The sequence below is a fragment of the Ziziphus jujuba genome, chromosome 1 (assembly GCF_031755915.1).
Source record: "Ziziphus jujuba cultivar Dongzao chromosome 1, ASM3175591v1".
Taxonomy (NCBI): Eukaryota; Viridiplantae; Streptophyta; class Magnoliopsida; order Rosales; family Rhamnaceae; genus Ziziphus; species Ziziphus jujuba.
In genome coordinates, this window is record NC_083379.1 from 8,833,241 (window position 1) to 8,857,653 (window position 24,413).

General features: G+C 34.9%; 1 pseudogene; it reads left to right on the plus strand.

Moving 5' to 3' along the window:
- Positions 1-7,218: 7,218 nt before the first annotated feature.
- Positions 7,219-24,413, plus strand: part of LOC107435399 (tonoplast dicarboxylate transporter-like) — a 92,528-nt pseudogene continuing 75,333 nt past the window's right edge.

Sequence of the window (24,413 nt, forward strand, 5' to 3'; positions counted from 1 at the left end):
ACAGATATCAAATAAACACCAAATAAGTATAATAAATTGCCCAAAATATTTTTAAAGGTGGGTCACTCACCTGGAGCACGCAATTAAACCATGATCCACCATGGGATCAATTCCACGACTCACCGGTGCTCCTAGAACACAATTCATACACAGTCAAATAAATTAATATTTTATTTGGATAAATAATACCCGGTACCCGGGGGGTCAAACACAAACGTTAACCAAAATAGGCGAATAATATACCGAATCGAAGCTTGAGCGACGAGGATTGCAAATCCGGTCTCCATCGACCCCAATTCCGCCGGAGGTGGCCGGAATTTGGCCGGAAAGCTTCGGCCGGATTTAAACTTGAGGGATCTTTCAAATGGTGGGGCTTTTCGGCAATCTAACCCCTGAAATGGACTCAGAGGGGTCGAAAATGGTGGAATAGGAGTATGGGTTGGGCTGGGTTGGTCGGAAACGACGAGAATCGCCGGAAAAACGTAACCGGCCGCCGCCGACTTCGCTGGCCCGATCTGGGCGCGTCCGGTGGCGACTGGCCGGGAAATTTGGAGGCCGAGGTCGCGGGGAGATGGGCTACACCGGTGGCTGGTGTGTGTGGCATTCCGGTGACTGAAATCCGGCCAAAACGCCGGTCAAACAGAGAGAGGGAGAGAGTCAAAGGAGAGAGAGAGAGAGAGAGAGAGAGAGAAAGGTCTGTGTGATTTTGTTTGTCTCTGTCGGGCTCGGGGAAGAAGAAGGGAAGGAAGGGAAAAGAAAGAGGAGGGTGTTTTCCCACGTGGGGAAAAAAGAAAAGAAAAAGAAAAAGAAAAAGAAAAGAAAAAAAGGAAAAGAAAAATAAAATAAAATAAAAATAATTAAATAATTAAACAATAATATTATTATTTAAAATAATAATAAAAATAATTTGATATTACACATGGTTGACATGTGGCTTCTCAACATGGTGACACATGGTCACCTTCACTAAGTCACACGTGGCACATCGTTACGCGTTTAAAAATAATATTAAAATAATACAGCATTTGAAAAACTCTACAGGTCCATAACTTTCAAACCACATGTCCAAATCGGACGTGCGGCTAGTCTACGTACTCGTATCGACGAGCACTTCACAACCATGCATGAGTCAAAGCTCAATCTTGCATGAATAAAAAGTCAACTCCGGCACCCCTTGGACAGTTTGGACCTCAACTTGTTTTGCTCATAACTTTCAAACCGTAGCTCCGTTTTCAACGTGCTACTAGTCTATGAATGCGTGCCGATGTGTACTTCGTAACGGTACCTCAGTCAACCTAGAATTCCAACCGGGTCAAAAAGTCAATTTTTGACCCCTTCGGTCAACGGTCAAAGTCAACCTCGGTCAACGTGCAAAAATTCCGACATGGTTCGGGACAGGGTGTTACAAACTGTGACAGCCCAAACCACCCGTATGAGATATTGTCCTCTTTGAGAGCTAGGTGGTGAGCTCAATCCTACCCGTTACGGATTTACGTTCCCTGACAGGAAGGCCTCTCAGTGGTTAGGGGTTCCACCCCTACACCTACCAGTCCCACTGGTCCGGAGCCTTCTAGGCCCAACTGAGATGTTGCGAAATTAAATTTTTACCTTGAGAATAATTGAATAACAATTAATAGAATTTATAATAGAATGTCACGAGATAAATAAATCAAGTAACTCACTTACCTGTTTTTGTAGCTCCTTTATTTCTTTGGGATTGCTTCTAAATGCAGGTCGATTTGGTATGGAAGCCCCTAGAACAAAGTCAATTTGATGTTCAATCCCTTTAATTGGTGGTAATCCCTTTGGTATTTCATCCGAAAAGACATTTTCAAAATCTTGCAAAAGAGAAAGAATTGAACTTGGCAATTCAAGTTCTTCAAGGTTAGCTTGATCATTAAAATAATTATCTTTATAAATCATGACCAGCAATGGTTTTTTACTCAAAATAGTTTTATTTACATCTCCAAAACTCAAATAAAAATTTTTATTCTTTCTTTCTTTCCTTTTTTTTCCTCTCTCTCTCTCTTTGCCACCATACAATTTCCCTCACTCTCGGCTTTTCTCACAGTCTCAAGTTTCTCTCCCCTTCTCACATCACTTTTGGTTTTCTCTTGGTTTTTCCACTCAAGTTAGGTCTTAGAACACTTACCTGGTTGGTATTGCACAGCTTGGACTCCTTGGATGGGTGTTGTTGCCGTGGGGGCCATGCTAGCTCTCTCCTTGAGTTGTTCGGCCACCCTCATTTGTTGTATTTGTATTTGATCTTTGTACACCTCTTTAGGAGTTAATGCCTCTAGCTTGACCATCTTACCTTTAAATCTAAAAATAATACTATTCTCTCTACCATAATGAATAGCATCTCCATCAAATTCCCAAGGCCTACTAAGTAAAATATGTCCCGCATGCAGAGGCACAACATCACACAAAACCACATCCACATATTTATCAATGCTGAATTTTATTTTGGCTTGTTTATTAACTTTCATCTCACCATTATCATTAAGTCATCGTAACCTATATGGTTCTGGATGTTTAATTGTTGTCAAACCTAATTTATCGACCACAAGATTACTAATTACATTAGTACAACTTCCACTATCAACAATCATGCTACAAATCTTACCTTGGATCTCACATCAGGTGTGGAAGATGTTCTCTCTTTGAATCTCATCCTTATCTTTGTATGCAGCCAGTACTCTCCTATAAACCAAGCTTAATTCAGCATGGGAAGCATTCAAAGTTTCGGCCTCACCTTCAAGCTTTTCTTTATCCTCTTGCTCGATTTCATCACCACTTCCCTCACTTTTCGACTCTAGCTCACCAATTACCCTTCTATTCAGGCATTGGCTAGCGATGTGACCTCGTCCTGGCACTTAAAACAAATAATTTCTCTTGATTTTGAAGGTTTAGGATCATATTTTACCTCATTTTTATGTGCTTGGACAGATTCGGCTTTAAGCTCCTTTCTTGGCCGATTGGTGCTTTCTTCTTCCACTTTCGGCTTTGGCTTGCTTTCATAGGTTGGATTATTTCTTCAGCCACTTGGAATTGATCTTTTGCTGTTGGAAACTCCTTCAAACCATGAGCCTACACCCTTCCTCTTGAATTGATGCTCCAATTTAATAGCCGCATGCAACATCTCCTCCAATTCCATATATTGTTGCAATTCTAGTTGGTTGGCTATCTCACGATTCAAACCACCTAAAAATCTTGCCATGGTTGCTTCTCTATCTTCATTCATACTCAACCTCATCATAAGCATCTCCATCTCCTTGTAATAATCCTCCACGGACCTAATGCCTTGAGATAAAAATTGAAGTCTTTGATGCAGCAACCTATGATAGTGTGATGGTATGAACTGCTTCCTCATGGCTCCTTTCATTTGTCGCCATGTAGTGATCAAGTCATCACCAACTCTCTTTTGGGGTTTTGCTCATTGGTCCACCATTGGAGTGCATAATGACTAAACTCCATTGCTGCCAACTTCACCTTCTTGGCCTCCAAATAATTATGACAATAAAAAAACATCTCCATTCTTTCCTCCCATTCCAAATATACTTCTAGATCATTTTTTCCCATGAAAGGTGGAATGTTTACCTTGATATTCCCTAGATCATCATCTTCATTCCTTGCTGGTCTCCCATGGATTAGCCTTTCTTGAGGTTTAAAAGTTTCATCAAACCCCTGATCCAAGTCATCTCCAAAGTTACTTCCCCCGAATTCCTCTCTTGGTCGCCCTCGGCCTCCTCAACCTCGACTTCGTCCTCCATGAGCATCTAACCTTATATTTGGCACTCCTTGGGATGTTTCTAACCTGTCCATCCTTTGATTTAAATGGTCAAATTGAGTATTCATCCACTATAGTTGCTCCAAGATAGCAATCATGTCCGTTTACTCGCCACTTTTCGAAGCTTGGGAATAGCCATGGAATCCTACGGACTCTTCCTCATTAATTCTTAAAGGTGAAGCTCCTCTTCTCACCTTTGAATATGTCATGTTAGTATAAATAATGCAAAAATAAAATAAGGCCTCACCAAATTCACTCCCTCACGTGTTTCACTCAAACAAGGTATCGACAATAGTGTTTTCACACTAGTTTCGGCTTTTACCCTCTTTTAAGCTCACACACTCTTGCCTTTTTTCACTCAATGAATTACCTCAAAGTTCTAATTAAAACACCCACTAAATAGCAATTATATCACAAGTATGTTCTAATTAAACTTATCAACAAAACAGTAGCAAAAGTAAGCAATATCGAATGAATTAACAAATCCTAGTTTTCGGCTTTTCTAGGCAAAATAAGGCAAAACAATGAGAAAATTTTGGAATTTTTAAGAACTGGACCAGATGGTAAGAGATTAAGGATTCAAGAATAAAATTTAAGAAAAAGAATTTCAAACTCAAACAAGAATCAAATCGAACAAAAATATAGGATAGTGTTGGTTGTTGTTCTTGTAATTCAAGTTTTGTATCAAATCCTTTAACTAATTTTAATCCAATAATTTAAGCATCCAAAATTCCAAATATCTAGCAGCAAAAATAATTCTCCAGAAACTCCAAATATGTAACAAATAGTCAACAATGCAGCAGTTCAAAGAAATTTCCAGCAAACACCAAATTCAACAAACCGATTTTTTTTTTATTCGGCTTTTTGCTTCATTTTTTTTTCATTCAAAGAACATAAAACAACTGCAGTAGCAAGGATCAACACCAAATAATCACCAAACCCGCGACCTCCAACAAAATACGAAAATGCAGTTTTTTTTTTTATATATATATATATATATATCTGTTTGACTTTTCTTCTGCTTTTTTTTTTTTTTTGAATATATGAATGCAAATATTTAAGACTAAAACAGCAAAGAAAAATTAAAAAAAAAAAACCAAAATTAGCAAGAACAATGATGAAAAACAACCAACAAACTAGGAAATAAAAAATACGGTAAAACTAGGAAACCTAATTCAACTAGGAATGATTTTTTTTTTTTAAAAGATGCAAAAAGTGTATGATGATAGAAGCAACCTTAAACTAATGCTAAAATTATAGATTAACACAAAAACAAATAAATCAAATAAAGATAGATCCAACCTGAACAAAATTCAGCTTTGATACCAAATGATACGAATCTAGGACGACCTGCTCCTAAACCTGTATTATATTAGCCTGGATCTAATTATGTTCAAGTTCTAATGGTCACCTTGACCCCTAACCAACCTGTGATTAGAAACCTTGATATATAATGAAGACGCCACAATAGGTGATGGAAGGCCTATTGATAAGTCAAACTAAAACACTCATTCACTAATAGTGTTTTAGGTGTTCAAAGAGAACAAAGAGAATTCAATCTCACAAATAATTTTCTGTATGAATAAAGTGCTGAATGTTATTGATAAAACAAGCCATTAAATAGGCTAAAAAGTTACAAAATAGAACCCTAATTAACTAGGTAAAACCGGCCACCAAAAGAAAAGGAAACAAGTTGGCCAAATTTTACACTAATTTCCTAAACTAATTTGTATTAATTAATTCCTTTATTTTGAATAAGGAATTAATTAATTTGCAATGAAAAATAGTAAAATAATAACTTTCTTAAGTTGATTTGTCCAGCCGATAAATAAATAAAAACAAAACGAAAAGTCAAACGCAAATTAGGTAACGAGTTGACTAATTTGACAACTAAGCTAACTTATGTATAAAGTCCGAGTTAACTTGTGATGTCTGAGTAAACTTATGTCTGTGTAATGTCCGAGCTAACTTATGTCTGCCTGATGTCCAAACTAAGTTATGTCTGATGTCCGAAGTTCGAAGTCCAATGTATGGGTGTCCAATGTAAAATGTCCGATGTATGATGTCTGGTGACAGCTACCAGGGTCCACATCAACCTCCACCACTTGGATGCTTAAAATAGGCCTTGTATCTTGAAGTATGGACAAGCCTTTTTGAGAATGAATTACTCTCTGGATAAAGGCAGCAAAGTTGTTCTTAAACCTCTTAGCTTGAGCCCGAGTGATCGGCTTGGTCTTCATCGGTATCGGATTAGTACCCGAGTGGGTTATCGGTTGTGCGAACTCAGATAGATTCGTATCACGAGACGAACGAACCAGTCGAGTAACTGGCAAATGCTTGCACATTATATACATAGTATTGGTCATATCAAGATACGACAAAGAACTATTTATAAGATCAGTAACAGTTTGATTGTTCTCTATTAGTGCAGATAAACAATCCTAATCTCATGTACATATCTTATTCTCATAGCTGTATCCTTATCTCATGTAAATATCTTATTTACTTAGTTATCGGGTTGTTAGTTCAAAGTCATCAGTCATCAGTCCTCATCCATCATTAACTTTGCTGTATATATAAGCTTGCTGTACACATCTGATAGTAGCGGTTTTATAATAATACAAAATATATTAAATATTTTCATGGTATCAGAGCCTCAAAAGACTCATGTCATGGCCTTGACAAAGATCACCTCCAAAATTCCTCCACTCGGCTAAGTTTCATTGCCAAACTACAACTTCCCTTTTAAACTTGAAAAATGGCAACTACTTGTTGTGGAAATCCCATATGCTACCTGTAGTAATCGGAAACAACTTTGAAGGCTTTGTGAAAGGAGAAATTCAAGAACCACCAAAGACCATGCAGCTCAACAACATTGGTGATCAATCCGGACTACCAACTATGGCCGAGGTTGGAATCAGCCTTGCTTGTCTGGATGATGTCCTCCATCTCATGAGAGGTGCTTACACAAATTGTCAAACATGAGACCACTTTCCAATTATGGAATTCTTTGGAAAAACTTTTTAGGACTCATTCTAGAGCAAGAATGATGCAACTTAGATTGCAAATGCAATCAACTAAAAAAGGGTCACTCACAATGAGTGCTTATTTTTCAAAAATGAAGGAGACAGCAGACAACCTTACACTAGCTGGTTATCATGTTACAAATGATGATTTTATTCTACATTTGTTGCAAGGATTACCAATAGAGTATGATCCCATCATAGCAAACATTAACTCACAGTGGGACCCTCTTACAATTGAGGAAATTCAATCCTTGCTTCTTAGACAAGAGATTCGACTTCAGCAAACTGCAACTGAAATTACACCAACAACTCATATAGTTGACAAAGGCAAGCAAAAAGAAAGCCACAATGCAAATAAACCCGAATAGTTTGATCAAGAAAGGCATAGAGGAACACGTGGTCATGGTAGTGGCAGAGGTTGAAGTGGAGGAAGAGGTGGACATGGTTCACGTATTATTTGTCAAATCTGCATTGTTCCTGGACATTCTACAAATCAATGTTGGTACAGGTTTGATAAAAATTTTCAGCCTACTAATAATTCTAAGTCTGCAGCATATTATTCCTCCTCAAATATAGTTGCCAGTCTAGGGTGGCTACTTGACAGTGGAGCTACTAATCACGTTACTTCAGATCATTCCAATATTCATAAAAAATATGAGTATGGTGGAACAGAGAAGTTAATTATTGGGAATGGTCAAGGTTTGCCAATTTCTCATATTGGATTGTCCTTTGTTCAATTACCACATAAAAAAAAGTTAATTTTGAAGGATATTTTGCATGTTCCACACATAAAAAAAATCTGTTTAAGTATTGCCAAATTGACATTTGATAATCATGCAATAGTTGAATTTAATTTTGAAAATGTTTTTGTGAAGGATCAGGTTACGAAGAGGGTGCTTCTACAAGGAACACCTAGAGGGGGTCTCTATCTAATCCATTTTCCAAATAGTTTATCATGTCAATTTTCAAGTTCCTTAAATAATCCTAGGCCTAAATTATTTTCTGCTCATTTATCTAAAGATAACACCTAGCATTATCGCCTAGATCACCCAAATTTATCAGTTATCAGAACTCTTGTTTCTCAATGTAAGGATATTCATTTTGATTTTTCCAAAATAATATAAATAATTTTTGCTCTTCCTGCCAACTTGGAAAAATGCATCGATTACATGCACCCCCATCTCTAACTAGATCAAAAGCACCTCTTGATCTTATTCACTCTGGTGTGTGGGGTCCAGCACAAGTTTTGTTTGATAAAGGGTATAGGTATTATGTGTTTTTTGTGGATGATTTTTCACGTTATTCATGGGTTTATCCAATGCAATTAAAGTCAGAGGTTTCAAAAATATTTTTTCAATTAAATTAATGGTTAAAGTCCAATTTTGGTATTGTTTTTCAACATCCATGCCCATATACGCATAACCAAAATGGAAGAGTTGAACAGAAACACCGCCATATAACTGAGACTACATTATCACTTCTTGCTCACAGTCACATACCTTTGTCATATTGGTGGTATGCATGTGCTACTGCCACCTTCTTAATTAATAGACTCCCAACTAAAATTTTAAATCAAAAATCTCCATATCAAATGCTTTTTAATAAAGAATTTGATTTTTCCAAATTAAAGGTTTTTGGCTGTGAGTGTTATCCTTTTCTCAGGTCGTACAACTCTCAAAAATTCTCTTTTCATTCTGAATTGTGCATTTTTCTTGGGTATAGTAGTGAGCCTATATGTTTTTCAATGTTTATCCACAAAAAAATTTTATGTTACACCTAATGTTGTGTTTCATGAACACAACTTTCCTAATAAGACAATGAAAACTTCATCTAAAAAAAGCCATATTTTCATTCTCTAGGATGATGAAGTTTATCAGTTCCTGGTATAGGAAATGCTCAGATCATTGTATAGGCACCATGAAAGAAGTCACTAGAGAAAATGAGAGAAGGGAAACTTTTTACACATTAATTGTCTGCAACATTTTCCCAATATCGTTTTCTCTTTCCATTGTTAGTAAGTAGTTTTCTTTTGTATAGCTGTATAACGATTTCTGTTTTCAAAGATTGGAACCGTTTTTAGTCTGAAATTTCATAATATGAAATATATTTAGGCTTCGACTCATTCATGCTTCTTCCGAGTAATTTTGGCTGCTCATTTCATACCTAAGCACATTCACATTACACCATATTTTAAAAGAAACTACAGAAAGTATAGCTGCCCAATATATACCTTTTGAAGCAGAGTAGAGGACATGCCTTTCAACCATAAACTTACTTCTTTTTAAAAGGTTGGCCTTCCAAAGGTTGGTTCTCTAAAATTACACAAACTAGACTTAAATTTTAGTTAATGGTGCACAAATACATCATCCTTTATAGAAAAAGGCCAAGAGAACTTAAAAGTACACCTAAGAAGCATAACTCTATTGCATACCGAACATATATTTACAATGGCAGCGTCAATGTATAGAAAGTAGATATAATAATCTCCCAACTCACACAATCAATGGCCTTCCTTGACGTTGTGAATTTTTTTTGGTCCCCTGTAAATCAATTCTGGAATCTTGATTTTTTTCTCCAATCCCTTGGAGACTTGATAGAGCAAGGGAAATCCTTCAATTTGTGGAAATGACTAACCTCTAAGCTATCTAAGGCTCTTAGAAGACTGCGCGAGCTCTTTTCTATCGGCTCCATTCGTCTCAAATTTGTTGCCAGTCTGGTGCAAAAAGAAGGGATTGTGGAGGGATGAGCTCAAACATGACCCACCTTTCTTGTATTCATATCTAAGAATGCAATCAGTGAGAACATTGTCCGCTTCATAAATGCCTGAGCTTGGATTAAGATTGCCTTGGTTTCCCATTGACCCTATTAATTTTCATTGCTTTGTGGGTAATATACTTTGTTGTTTGCATTGTCCAAGAGGTTCTGGCCAAGTTCTGTCTGCTTATCTTGACAAAGCCCATTTGAGGAAAGAGCTCCAGACAATCCATGACAGTTCAAATAATATGGGCATTTTATGTCATGTTTTCATTTTCTTCATTAATTTATTCGGGATGTTTGGTTGTCCATAAATGTTTAGGCATTTTTTTTTTATTTTGGTTTACAAGAAATATATGTTGGAATTTACGGATCTAAATATGCATAATAAATTCCAATAAAAACATAAAACACTAATCTCCAAACGCAGCCATTGATAAATTGAATTTTTAATCCTGTAAAATAGAAAACAACGTAAAGTAGTACCTATGGACACAATACAGTATGTATCTGTTTGCTTGCCATAGACCTTTTATAGTCTCTGCAAGTCAGACTTACCATCAATTTTAACACACACAAAAATAATAATAAATTAATAATATAATAATAATAATAAAATATGGGTAAGTCAAATGAGCTTATAAAGAGAGTTGGTTCTCCAGTCTAATGGGCCAACTGGAGTATTACAGAGAATGTGTTACCAAGGACCTTACTACAAAATAATAAAATAAATCAGTCCCATTAATGACATAAATAGGCCCTATAAGTGAGTAAATGATTATGCTAAGTCTACAAATATTTATTTATTTAACATTCTCCCACTTGGATTGCATAATCATCATCATATATAATCCAAACTCACTTACTACAGAACCTCCAGAACCATAATACCATTTCATCTAAATATATAGCATGTTGACAGGGCACAACAATATGATACCATTTCAACTGAGCACTTTGCATTCCATAAACTCAGTCTAGGTAGTAGAGATTTACCTAACCACGTGTAATCACCTAACACACACAATACCATTTTATCGAGCACATTGTGTATCGATAAGATATAACAATGTACCTAAACTAGGTAGTAGGGACTCACCATGGTACCGGTGGATCAATATACACATATACATAGACTAAAAGTCTCAACAGGCCTGTAAATATAAGGAGCAATAATATGTGTAATAAAACATCTCATAAATAAATAATGATCCACATATATCAATATATCAAAATACTCAATGAAATAAATAATACTCAACATGGATATTACTGCAGAATACATAATAAACTCCCACTGACCCATAGCAGTCTCAATTTCCTAACAATCCCATACGGAACACATGCTCCTCGAATATGCCTATTGGTAAGGCCTTGGTCAGTAGATCTGCCACCATGCTATAAGTAGGCATGTGAACAACAGTAATGAGGCCCTTTTCAACTTTCTCTTTTACCACAAAATACTTTACATCAATGTACCTCGCACCAGGAGTACCTTTTAAATTATTGGAGAAAGACACCGCTGCAGTATTGTCATAATACATTATAATAGCCTTTTCAAGGAGTTAGCTACTCCTACATCATGAATAAAATTCTGAAGCCAAACTGCATGATGAGTAGCCTTATAACACACCACATACTCTGCCTCCATAGTCGAGGATGCTGTCACTGACTGCTTGGCACTCCGCCAAGACACAGCACCTCCTGCCATGATAAATATATATCCAGTGGTAGATTTCTTATCATCCACACAGCCTTTATAATCTGCATCACTATAACTAACTACATCAAGAGAGTTGGTACGTCGATATATCAACATACGATCTTTAGTATCCTGTAGATACCTAAACACCTTCTTAACTTCTTGGTAATGAATAGGACCAGGATTACTCATAAATCTACCAAGCACACCCACAGCAAAAGCTATATCAGGCCATATACAAACTTGAGCATACATCAAACTACCCACTGCTGAAGAATAATGAATATTTCTCATCGCCATCCTCTCTCTATCATTTTTGGGACATTGATCCTTAGAAAACCTTTCACCCTTTGTGATCGGTACACTTTTAGGAGAACAATTGTGCATATCAAACCTCTTAAGTATTCTATCAATATAGGCTCTCTGAGACAATTGCAACACATAATTAATTCTATTTCAAACAATCTTGATCCCCAAAACAAAAAAAAGCGTCACCAAGATCTTTCATATCAAAATGGTTGCACAACATCTGTTTTGTCTCAACCAATAGGTCAGTGTCATTGGTAGCCAAAAGTATGTCATCAACATACAATACCAGAAATATAAAACTGCTCCCACTGACTTTCATATATATGCATCTATCAACCATATTCTCCTTAAAATGACTTTTAGTGTAGCCTTATCAAACTTGAGATACCATTGCCTCGAGGCTTGCTTAAGACCAGAAATTGAATTCTTAAGCTTACAAACCAAATTATCATTCCCTGTTTACTAAAAGCCAACTAGAGTTGAACCATATATACATCCTCATATAAATCACCATTCAGAAAAAGTAGTTCTGACATCCATTTGGTGTAACTCCAGGTCATAATGCGCCATAATTTCCATAATGATTCTAAAAGAATCCTTTGTGGATACAGGAGAGAATGTCTCTATATAATCAATTTCTTCTTTCTGGCTAAACCCTTTGGCAACGAGTCTAGCCTTATACCTCTTCACTTGACCATTAAAGTCTCTTTTAGTCTTAAAGACCCATTTGCATCTTATAGGCTTGCTACCCATTGGTAACTTAACCAAATCCTAAACATCATTTGATGCCATGGATTTCATTTCATCTTCCATTGCGTCCAACCAAAAATTTGAGTGCGAACTGCTTATAGCCTCCTCATAAGTGACTAGATCTGAATCATCACTTATGTCAAAATCATGTTCCTACAAGTAAACCTCATAATCATCAGGAATAGTTGACCTCCTAGTCCTTTGTGACCTTCTCAAAGGCACATAAGCATCTACAATAGCTGGAATATCCTGCCCTTCAATAATAGATTCATCTTAATCAATTATTGGTTCATCAACTACTAGATTAATAACATCTCTATCAGGAACAACAACATTGGGAATGAATACATTTTCTTCTCTAAATTGAGGCTCCTTTGGACCATTACTATCATCAAATCCAAAATCATCTTCAAAATAAATAGCCCTGTCTAACTCTACAATTCTGGTGGTGTGAGATGGACAAACGAATTTTGAACCCCTAGATCCAATACAATAACTAACAAAATATCCACTGATAGCTTTAGGATCCAACTTCTTAATTTAGGGATTATAAATCCTTACTTCAGCTTTGCAACCCCATACTTAAAAATTATGCAAATTAGTCTTTTTTCCTGACCACAACTCAAAAGGAGTCTTAGGAACGGATTTACTTGGTACTTGATTTAAAATATAAGCAGCTGTCCTTGAAGCCTCTCCCCACAAGTAATCTGGCAAACTAGAATTTGTCAACATAAATGACACCATATCCAACAAAGTGCGATTCATCCTCTCAGCTATGTCATTCTGCTGAGGCATACCAGGCATTGTATATTGCACATCAATGCCACACTCACGTAAATAATTTACGAATGGCCCTGGGTTCTATCCAGTCTCATCATATTTGCCATAAAACTTACCACCTCTATCAGACCTCACAGTCTTTATCTTCTTATTCTTTTGAAGCTCCATCTTTACCTTAAACTCCATAAAAGCAACTAAAGAATCTGACTTTTCATGGATAAGCTCAACATGTCCATAATGAGAGAAATCATCAATGAAGGTAATAAAATACCTATAACCATCCAAAGCAGTTAGTATGAATGGTCCACATATATTAGTATGGATTAACTCCAAAACATCACCACACCTCACTATGTTATCCTTTCTAACCTTAGAAGTTAATTTCCCTTTCACAAATTCAACACAAGTCGACAGATCGGAGAAATCAAAATTAGGAAGCATTCTATCATTCATTAACCTTTCCATTTTGTGCCTAGAAATATGTCCCAAACGCTTATGCCACAACATTAAGGAATTATTATTAACTCTTGGATGTTTAGAATCAACAATAGGGGCAACAACAAAATTAACAGAAGAATTAAGACCATTACTAAATAAATTAAGTCTATATAAATTACCATATAAAGTTTCAGAACTCACAACTTTATTATTCTTATACATCTCAACTTTGTTATTACCAAACAAAAAACTAAAACCTTGACTATTCAAAAGAGAAATAGATAATAAGTTCTTCTTATTGAAGGTACATATGAACCTTCTTATAATTCTAAAACATATCCAGTGGCAAGCTTCAACTTGATTATTCCTATGATATTCACCTTCACTCTTGAGCTATCTCCCATATAAACATGCTACTCAAGATTGGTTGGCCTCCTTTGCCTTATCATCCCTTGCAATGAATTAGTAACATGAATTGTTGCTCCAGTATCTAACCACCAAAAATTCATAAGCACATCAATAATATTGGTCTCAATCATTAAAATATTATCTTTCTTCTCTCGCTTTCCCTTTAAACTCCAACAACCTATCTTCTTGTGTCCAACTTTGTTAAAATAGCCACACATTCCATTGAAGTATTGTTTCCTTTCTCCTATCTGATAAGCGCCATCATACTTAGTATTATTTAAAAAATTCAAATAATGATACTTCTCATTCATATCAAACTTAATAAACTTCTTTCCTATCTCTTCAAGAAGTTTCTTCGCAGTGTCAACCTTAGGAATAGTAGCATATATAGCTTTATCCATATAGTTCTCCATCATCATCATGCAGCACTTATTAGAGTGCTTCCTATCCTCATAAAGTTTCCTAACTGCTGCACTACTCTCATCAATTGGTAACTCTGGTGGATCTACCTTCAAAGCCAAATCCAATTTCATAAAGGTCAAATTCATAATCAAGGTCTTTTTCCACTTCTGATAATTTGTCCTATATAACTTTATCATGGCAATCATTGGCAGAGTATTCGGGATGCTACTAACTGTGAAAATAGTAAACACGACAAAGCATTTAACATATATAAAACAATAACTATTTTCTAGCCTCTCAACACAAAACATAAAATCAATATTGCTAGGATCTTTTTAGCATTAAAGATACCCTTTTGCGGGCCAGGGACAGTCAACCAAATAACCAAAATAAAAATGCATTAAATTGAATTACCGACAGGATAACTCAGAACCTGTGATTCATGGCATTTAATTAACTTCCACTACCATTCCAGGCGTCATACAAAGCAACTAAAACCACCATTAGGGTAGCCTAGTTATATAGACCTTGGTCAATAAGTGGGAGAAATATAACATATTGGCAATTTCATGAAATAGGTAAATATAAAACATCACATCCACTATGTCAACATATAGTATATTGATACATATAATGCAGACAAAATAAGTTTCACGACAAGTGAGCATCTAAAATTCTACATTACTATACCAACTAGGCACAAAGCTTCTTTAGGGAAAGCTAACACAATCCAATTCTCCAAACATAGATCTTTAATTGAATTCAAGAAAATTGAAATGGAATAAATAAATAAATAAATAACAATTTTTTTTTAATAATATTGAACAATGGATAAATAAATAAAGAAATAAACAAACAAATAATCACAAATAAATAATAAATATAAATAAGAAAAAAAAAACTTTTGTCTCAGCTACTGACGTCAGCAAAAGGGGTGCTGACATCATTGTCTTCTTCCCTCAGCCAGGTTGTAGGTCGACCCGGTTTTCTAGTTAACGGGTCGTCCGACCCACTTCCCAACTCGGCTGGAGACACACCATTCCGGCCACTGTTTTCTGTGAAACTGGTACCAATTTACTCCTTTCGATGTGGGCAATAATTCTAAGGGATCAATTTGGCGAAAAAGAAGCTTAAAATAAACACCCAAATCAAGAGTTATATTCGGCAAAAAACTCCAAATAAACATCCATGGAATCACAAAAAATTCCAAAAAATGTTGGGCAAAATCGGTGCCATTTTATTCGCCTCTTCTTGGGAAACTTTTTCCCCAAATCATTTTGGTCCAAAGACCTAGAAAATTAAACACCCAAGTAAGAATATTATTCGTCCATGGGTTTCTCAAAATATTTTTTTTTATTATTATTAGGAAAAATTAGATGTTTCAATACATAATTACAGCTCCAAAATTATTCCATTCAACTCAGAAAACATAATACCATAATACCTAGATCAAGATTTGTCAAGAAACAAATTTTTTTTTTATTTACACATAATAATTGGGCATGAATATATATACATATATATTGTTTGGCAGACATCACAAACACAACGTGTAATCTCAGATCTATCAAGAAAAGGGGAAATATTAAAAATATAAACATCATGTAATCAATTTACACAATCAATATTCAATGGCTGAAACACAATTTAATATACGCAGTATTAAAACAGTCAGTATAACAAAAAATTTCAAAAGAATTCATTATGCATATTAACCATGCTCTGATACCAATTGTTAGAATTTACAGATCTAAATATTCATAATAAATTCCAATAAAACATAAAATACTAACCTCCAAAGGCAGTCATTGATAAATTGAATCTTTAATCCTGCAAAATAGAAAACAACATACAATAGCGCCTATGGACACACAACTCTTAAACCACTCTCAATGATTTTTGAAAACCCTAATCACAAAATGCAGTATGTATCTGTTTGCTTGCCTTAGATATTTTATAGTCTCTGCAAGTCAGACTTATCCATTAATTTTAACACACACTAAAATAATAATAATAAAATATGGGTAAGTCAATTGGGCTTATAAAGAGAATTGGTTCTCCAGTCCAATAGGCCAACTAGAGTATTACAAAGAGTGTGTAACCAAGGATCCTACTACAAAATAATAAAATAAGTCAGTCCTATTAATGACATAAATAGGCCCTGTAAATGAGTAACCGTTTATGCTAAATCCATAAATATTTTTTTATTTAACAATATATATTTAAATAAATATATTTTGCTTGTAACATTCTTATTGGTCCACTTGTAAAGATCAATAAGTCATAAATTTCTTTTAATAGTTATGATAAGAAATTGAAAAAAAGGGTGATATTGATTGATCTATAGATTAATTATTAAGTTGGAATTAAATAGTGGACCAATAAGATGTTATGCTTGTCCTCTGCAAAAAACATTATTTATGAGGCTTTCGCATTGCTTTTTATGTTCACTGCTCCACCCAATTTCATCAAGGCCTTGAATCTACACCATGCATTTTCATTTTTTATCGTATGCTTTTCAAATTAAATTGGACAAAAATAAATAAATAAATAAATAAATAATTTGGGCAAATTGTAATAATTTTCTGTATCAACATGAGTAGGTCCAATAACATTTGCAGATAAGATTGTATTGGCAGTGTTTTCGGTGCGTTTCCAAAATACTCATTAATGTTTTATTAACACTGCCTCTCTTGGCTGTTTTTTACTTCCATATAACATGACAGAATTTGTGCAGGTGCTACTAGTTCTATGGATGACAAGAAGCATAACAGGTGATATTCCAGGTTGGGCCGAACTCTTCAATGTGCGAGCTGGTGATGGAACTATCAGTTTATGTTTCTCTGCTTTCAAGAAAATCCCAAATGCCATCCACACATATATAATTCCTTATTGAATTCAAATTGATTATTTATTTATTTTTTTTTCTAACTCTAAAATTTGAGAATAGGTGATGATGGCATCCTTGTTGTTCATAATTCCAAACAAGAAGCAAAGTTGATAGATTGGAAAAAATGCAAGAAACTACCTTGGAACATCATATTGCTATTAGGTGCTAGCTTTGCCATAGCTGACGGTGTTTGAACTAGCGGCCTGACAGATATATTGTCGAAAGCCTTGGATTTCTTGGAGGAAGCTCCACATTTAGCCATTGCCCCTGCTATCTGTCTTATAAGTGAGACTATCACTGAGTTCATGTCAAACAATGCCACTACAACCCTTGTGATTCCTCTGCTGGTTCAGATTGCACACAGTATGCATGTCCACCCACTTTTGCTTTTAGTTCCTAGAGCAATTGGTGCACAGTTTGCATTCTTGCTCCCAATAGGATCACCTTCAAATGTTGTTGGGTTTTCAATGGCCATATTGAAATCAAAGATATGATCAAGATTGGTATCCCACTTAAAATTGCTGGAATTGCTGCACTTTCCCTTTTGATGCCTACGCTTGGTGATTAATTACTAATCCATCCCCTAATCTTTTGCTCACCAATTTCATTAATCTTAATAGATTAGGAAATTTGTAGGCACTATACTATATGTGTGTCATTAATAACTGAGTTTTGCTTCTGTAGGAGCTTATGTATTCGGGACCAGTCAAATAATTGGCAAATCCTTGCATATTGTAGTATTAGTCATAACAAGAACAACAGTTTGATTGTTCTATGGGACGATGAAGTCTATCAGTTCCTGATATAGGAAAAGTTCAGATCATTGTATAGGCACCATGAAACAACTCACTAGAGAAAATGAGAGAAGGGAAATTTTTTTACACATCAATTTTCTGCAACATTTTCCCCATATCGTTTTTCCTTTCCTTTGTTGGTAAGTAGTTTTCATTTGTATATCTATATAACGATTTCTGTTTCCAGATATTGGAACCATTTTGAGAATTTCGTAATGTGAAATATATCTCATTCATGCTCCTTTTGAGTAGTTTTGGCTGCTCACTTCATGGCCAAACACATTCACATTACAACATATTTTAAAGGAAATAGACAGAAAGTACAGCGGCTCGATATACACCTTTTGATGCAGAGTACAGGACATGCCTCTCAAACTATGAACTTACTTCCTCTTAAAAGGTTGGCCTGCCAAAGGTTGGTGCACTAAAAATTTTGTAAACTGGACTTAAGTTTCATTTAATGGTACACAAATACATCATCCCTTACAGAAAAAGGCCTAGAGAACTTACAAGTACACCAAAGAAGCATTGCTATACTGCACACCGAACATATATTTACAATGACAACGTCAATGTAGAGAAAGCAAATATAATAATTTCCAACTCACATAATCATTGACCTTCCTTGACAATGTGATTTCCACCCCCAGCGCCCCCCCCCCCCCCCCTGGGTGAATCAATTGCTGAAACTTGATTTTTACTCCAAACCTCTGGTGACTTGACAGAGCATGGGAAATCCTTCAATTTGTTGCAATGATTAACCTCCAAGCTAACCGAGACTCTTAGAAAATTGCCCAAGCTTTTCTCTATCTTCTCCATTCTCATATTGATGTATTACAAATTTGTTACCAATTCTGCTGCAAAAAGATGGGGTTATCGTGGCAGGATGAGCCATCCTCAATTTTTTTACTAGAAGAGAAAATCTTCTACGTTGAAGATATTCCAAAGTAGCCACACAAAGAGAACCTTAATTGAGATTTATTAGAATATATTTATGTTAGAAGATGGTAGGGTTGATCCATTGATGGGCAGCATGTGATGCCAAAGATATGAAAGGAAAGGAATTGTGAAATATTTGGAAAAGGGAGAAATTTGTGTGGAGATTACTGATTGGCCAAAAGTGAAATCTTGGTTTCCATTAAATGTGGTAGACACAAAATTATTATTCTTTAATTACCTTAGATTTTGCTCTAAATTGATTTCATTCTTGCGAGGTTAACTCTTGGATGGTTAAAGAAAGAAAAGTTATATTGATGGCCAGAACGTGATGCCAATAGGCCTGGTAACATGTCATGTTAAATCATGTTCGTGTCGTGTTGTATCATGTTCATGTGGAATTAAGTTAACCCAAACACTACCCGTTAAGCTTTCGTGTAAAAATAGATAAACCCGAACCCATTCGATAAATTTTCGTGTAACCCATCACCCAACCCGTTAACCCATTAATAATAAATATAAATTTGAAAATTTAAATTTCATTTAGGGGAATTTGGCCCAATGTCCTTCCTTCAAGGCCTCTAATGAAATATACCCCTCATTTTTTAGTTTTTTTTTATCTGCCCTCTGCTTCCCATTTTATCCCCAATGAAAGTAAAAAATTACTATACTTTCCTTTCTTCATTCCTTCAATCCGAGAAACCCACAGTCTTTTTCTGCACTCGGCTTTTCTATTTTTCTTCATTCCCCAGAAAACCCACACACAATCTCATTAAGAAAAAAAACATCTATGCTCCATCTCCCTGCATCTCTTACCTCTTCTCTCGCAAACATATGAAAGACTAAGGAAAAATTGCATTTGAGGTAAGGATCTGTGTATTTTGATTGTTTTTTTTTTTTTTTTTTTTTTTTTTTTTGTAGCTTGGGTTTTTGCTTGATTGGTGAAAGGTGAAGACGATGATTGCAATGGAGGAAACTAGTCGAAATCAAGTAGTAGTAGTAGTAGGTTATACAATTTAGTGGTATGATTAAATATTATGAGTATGCTTTAGGGTTTCTATATTGCTTTAAGGTCAGAAACACTTCACAAGTGTTTGTTGAATTTTCTGATTGCAATAGAATATTAAAGGAAATTGAAAGATAAGAAAACCTAAAAAAACAAAATTGAAGAATAAGTAGAAAGCAATTATGGTTAAACTATGCTTCAAATGTTGAATCATTTGTTTTCTTGTTTATATAACACTCACCATCCTGCTAGATATCATAATTTAATTACATAACTTCATTTTAACTTTATGTTGGTTTCTTGTTTATGGTTATGAAGGTGAGTGGTAGTTTTGCAGAGGAGCTTCACTTGGAAAGTTTGCAGCATCAAATAGAAAGTGATCTTATGCCATGTGCCCGATGTGACCAAAGTGATTCTTATGGTATCCTTTTAGTTATATGTTCTATGGTGAATTATATAAGCTAACTTCTTCTTTTTTTGTTTACAATTAGTTAATATTTAAAAAAGATGTTATACTTGCTATATGGACCATGAGGTATACTATCTATGTTGTTTAGTTTGCCTTAATTTCTTTCTGTTTAGTTTTCAGCCAACGTTGGAATTTCTTAGGCTTGGCTGGTGGAACATTATTAATTTTCAAGTTGATTACAAATATGCAGTTGGGGATAGGATAGGTGAACTGTCTTATACTTATTCCTATTTTATGAATTTGAGGTTGGTTGCGGAGATGTGGTATTAGTTTGCTTGTGGTTTTGTATTATACGCTAATGGCCCTCAAGACTTCCATGATAAACTGATATTTACAGATTGAGAAACCCATACTATTGGTTACAATTCCAAAAATGTGCTTGAAAATGCCTTAGGTCAGGTGCATATCGTTATCCTTGTGCACTTGATTACGATGTTGATGTAGTGTCCCTCCTTAACATATGGAAGTTGTGGGCTATTTATTTATTTATTTATTTTGTCTCGAAGTAATAATCGCTGCCCCCACACCCTTTCTGTGAATTTCGTGTAACAATTGGTGTATTACTTGAGTGGATATCATGATGGTCTCATAGCAAGAGAAGAAGCTATAGCACAAGAGGGATTTAATATTGGCTTTAAGGAATCAGTCATTGTTGGGTACAAATGGGGTCTAGTTAGAGGTGATACTAGGTAAAAGAAAACAAAAGAGGAAAAGAATTTGAATGCTCTGTTGCTCATAGAGTTTTTAATGAAATTGCTATAAGCACATGATTAAAAAAGAATTTAAATGCTCTGTTGCTCATAGAGTTTTTAATGAAGTTGCTATAAACATGTGATTAACTTCTTTTCTCTGCTACTTTTATTTTCCTGTTTTGTCCAATCTGCATCCCTATGAACTACCTTCACTTTAGTTCTTGAGGACTAGAAAGAGAGCATTTAAATTCTCAATATGGTAACCAAACTCTCAAAGACATGAATTGTATGGTTGGTTTGACAACATGAGCTAAGTGGGTGGATTCTACTATGAATCATAGTAAAACCAAAGTCATCTTCCAAGGAATTTCTCTTACCCACTACCGTTAAGTTTACTTCTTTCCCATCACCAATTTTTTTTTTTTTTTGGAAAACCAAAAATTAATTGCATGAATTTCTCTGATGCTTTTTTTTTTCTTTCTTTTTTTTCCTTTTCATATTTAGTGGCAAAGGATTGGAATGAGCTAGGGGTGACAAACTATGAAAATGAGACAAAAATCCTAAGTGGATTAGTTATCAAGGTGGATTGCCCAAGGCATTATATGTGGTGAAAGATGTATTAACTGGAATGAGAAAACATGTTCATCTGCTGGACATAACAACTTTATCACAACTTATAAAAGATGCACATCCTGGCTTTTATAATGGCTTTAGGCACATGGACTGTAACCATTGGTGTATTGCTGGACTTCTAGATACTTGGAATCAACTTTTTATGCATTCCTCATAATTGTCATGCTTGTTCTGGTATTTTTAGTTTATAAAAATGATCATACGGTTACTTAGGTCCTTCCTTCCATAGATCACCATTTTTAAGGGAATCAAGTATCAAAACACGATCGATCTTTTCATTTTCAATGTCAACCAGATATTAAAAGTTAAAGATCATTAATGAAACTCTACAATCCTGCATAATTTAGAGTATTTAATATATTCATAATTTGAACCATAAATTTGCACAACTCTTTGATTTTTTTTTCCCTGGTATATATGTCATTTAATGGCCCACTCTTTAATTCTTTGGTTGTTAAATATGTCATTTGATAGTTTCCTGACCTTGCATGTTACATTAGTATATGAGTCTTTGGAAAATTGCATGGTGACGGAGGATTGAGGCAAGGTTGCATGAGTCAAACATATGAGGGATTCAAAGTGGGTGAGACTAAGACGAAGTTATGAAAAAGTTCTCAAATTGGCATAAAAATTTGATTATCATAGGGCTTTCGGTAATTACCAATGAAATCTACGGTAATCAATTTGTCCTTGCTTGAAAAATTATTTTAGGTTTCATCGGTAATTACCGAAATTCCTACGGTAATCATATTTTATCAATTTTTTTGCCCCCACAAGTCTCCTAATGTGTGTTAAATGCAACAACATGCAAAAATACTTTCTTCAATGATCCCAAGGAGAAAAAACCTTAAAAGTTCTGAAAAAGTTTTGAAATTGGCACAAAATTTTGATTACCGTAGGGCCTTCGGTAATTACCGATGAAACCTACGGTAATCAATTTGTAGTTTCTGGAAAAATTACCCTCGGTAATCCACTTTGTAATTTTCTCACTTTTTCCAAATCTTGTGTGGATTCTTTTGCCAGAATCATTAATAAAGTTATATTTAGCATGTTCTTGGTAGAAACATACATTATCGAAGCCTCTAAAATGCTGCAGATATAACAGAAAAGAATATCTCTATCATGACAAATTTTGTAAGAAAAACATATTCCTCTAGTGTATTACATAATTCAAATTTCAGTTGCTAATTAAAACAAAGCCCTGACATGTAATGTATAATTAAATTAGCTTCACTTTTCAAAGGATTTTTTATCAGACCCATGCTATGCTAACTAGAAAATCTATCAAAATTATCATTATTTGGTCCATAACAAACATAAAACTGTTTTGAGGAATGGTACCCCAATATTTTCAACTATATCACTTTTTAGAAAGAACATTTAAAAGTGGTTGATAAAGTATGAATTAACATATCCATGTCAAAGTTCATTTAAAAGTGGAAAACCCTTTATTTCTCTTCATATGTTGCACGAAACACACATTAGGGGACTTGTGGGAGTCAAAAAATTTATCAACTGTAATTATCGAAAGGCCTTCAATAATTACCGATGAAACCTTTGGTAATTTTTCCAGCAAGGGCAATTTAATTACCGATGGTTTCACCGGTAATTACCAAATGCCCTATGGTAATCAATTTTTTTTGGGTAATTTTAGAACTTTTTTTGAACTTTATGGGGATTTTGCTGTTTAGGATCATCGATGAATGTATATTTTGCATGTTGTTACACAAAACACACATTAAGGGACTTGTGGGAGTCAAAAAATTTGTCAACTGTAATTACCGAAGGGCCTTTGGTAATTACCAATGAAATCTTCGGTAATTTTTCTAGCAAGGGCAATTTGATTACCAATGGTTTCATCGATAATTACTGAAGGCCCTACAGTAATCAAATTTTTTTTGGCAATTTTAGAACTTTTTTCAAACTTTACGAGGATTTTTCTATTTAGGATCATTGATGAATGTATATTTTTCATGTTGTTGCACGAACCACACATTAGGGGACTTATGGAAGTCAAAAAATTTGTCAACTGTAATTACCAAAGGGCCTTAAGTAATTACTGATTAAACCTTTGGTAATTTTTCCAGCAAGGGCAATTTGATTACCGATGATTTCATCAGTAATTACCAATGGCCTTATGGTAATAATTTTTTTTTTGGCAATTTTTGAACTTTTTCTGAACTTTATGGGGATTTCGATGTTTAGGATCATTGATGAATGTATATTTGTATGTTGTTGCACGAAACACACATTAGGGGACTTGTGGGAGTCAAAAAATTTGTCAACTATAATTACTGAAAGGCCTTCGGTAATTACCGATGAAACCTTTAGTAATTTTTCCAGCAAGGGCAATTTGATTACCGATGGTTGCATCGGTAATTACCAAAAGCCCTATGGTAATCAAATTTTTTTGGCAATTTTAGAACTTTTTTTGAACTTTATGGGGATTTTACTGTTTAGGATCATTGATGAATGTATATTTTGCATGTTCTTGCATTTAATACACATTAGAGGATTTTTGGGGGCCAAAAAATTGGTAAAATGTGATTACCATAGGGTTTCGGTAATTACCGATGAAACCTATAGTAGTGTTTCAAACAAGGACAAATTGATTACCGTAGGTTTCATCGGTAA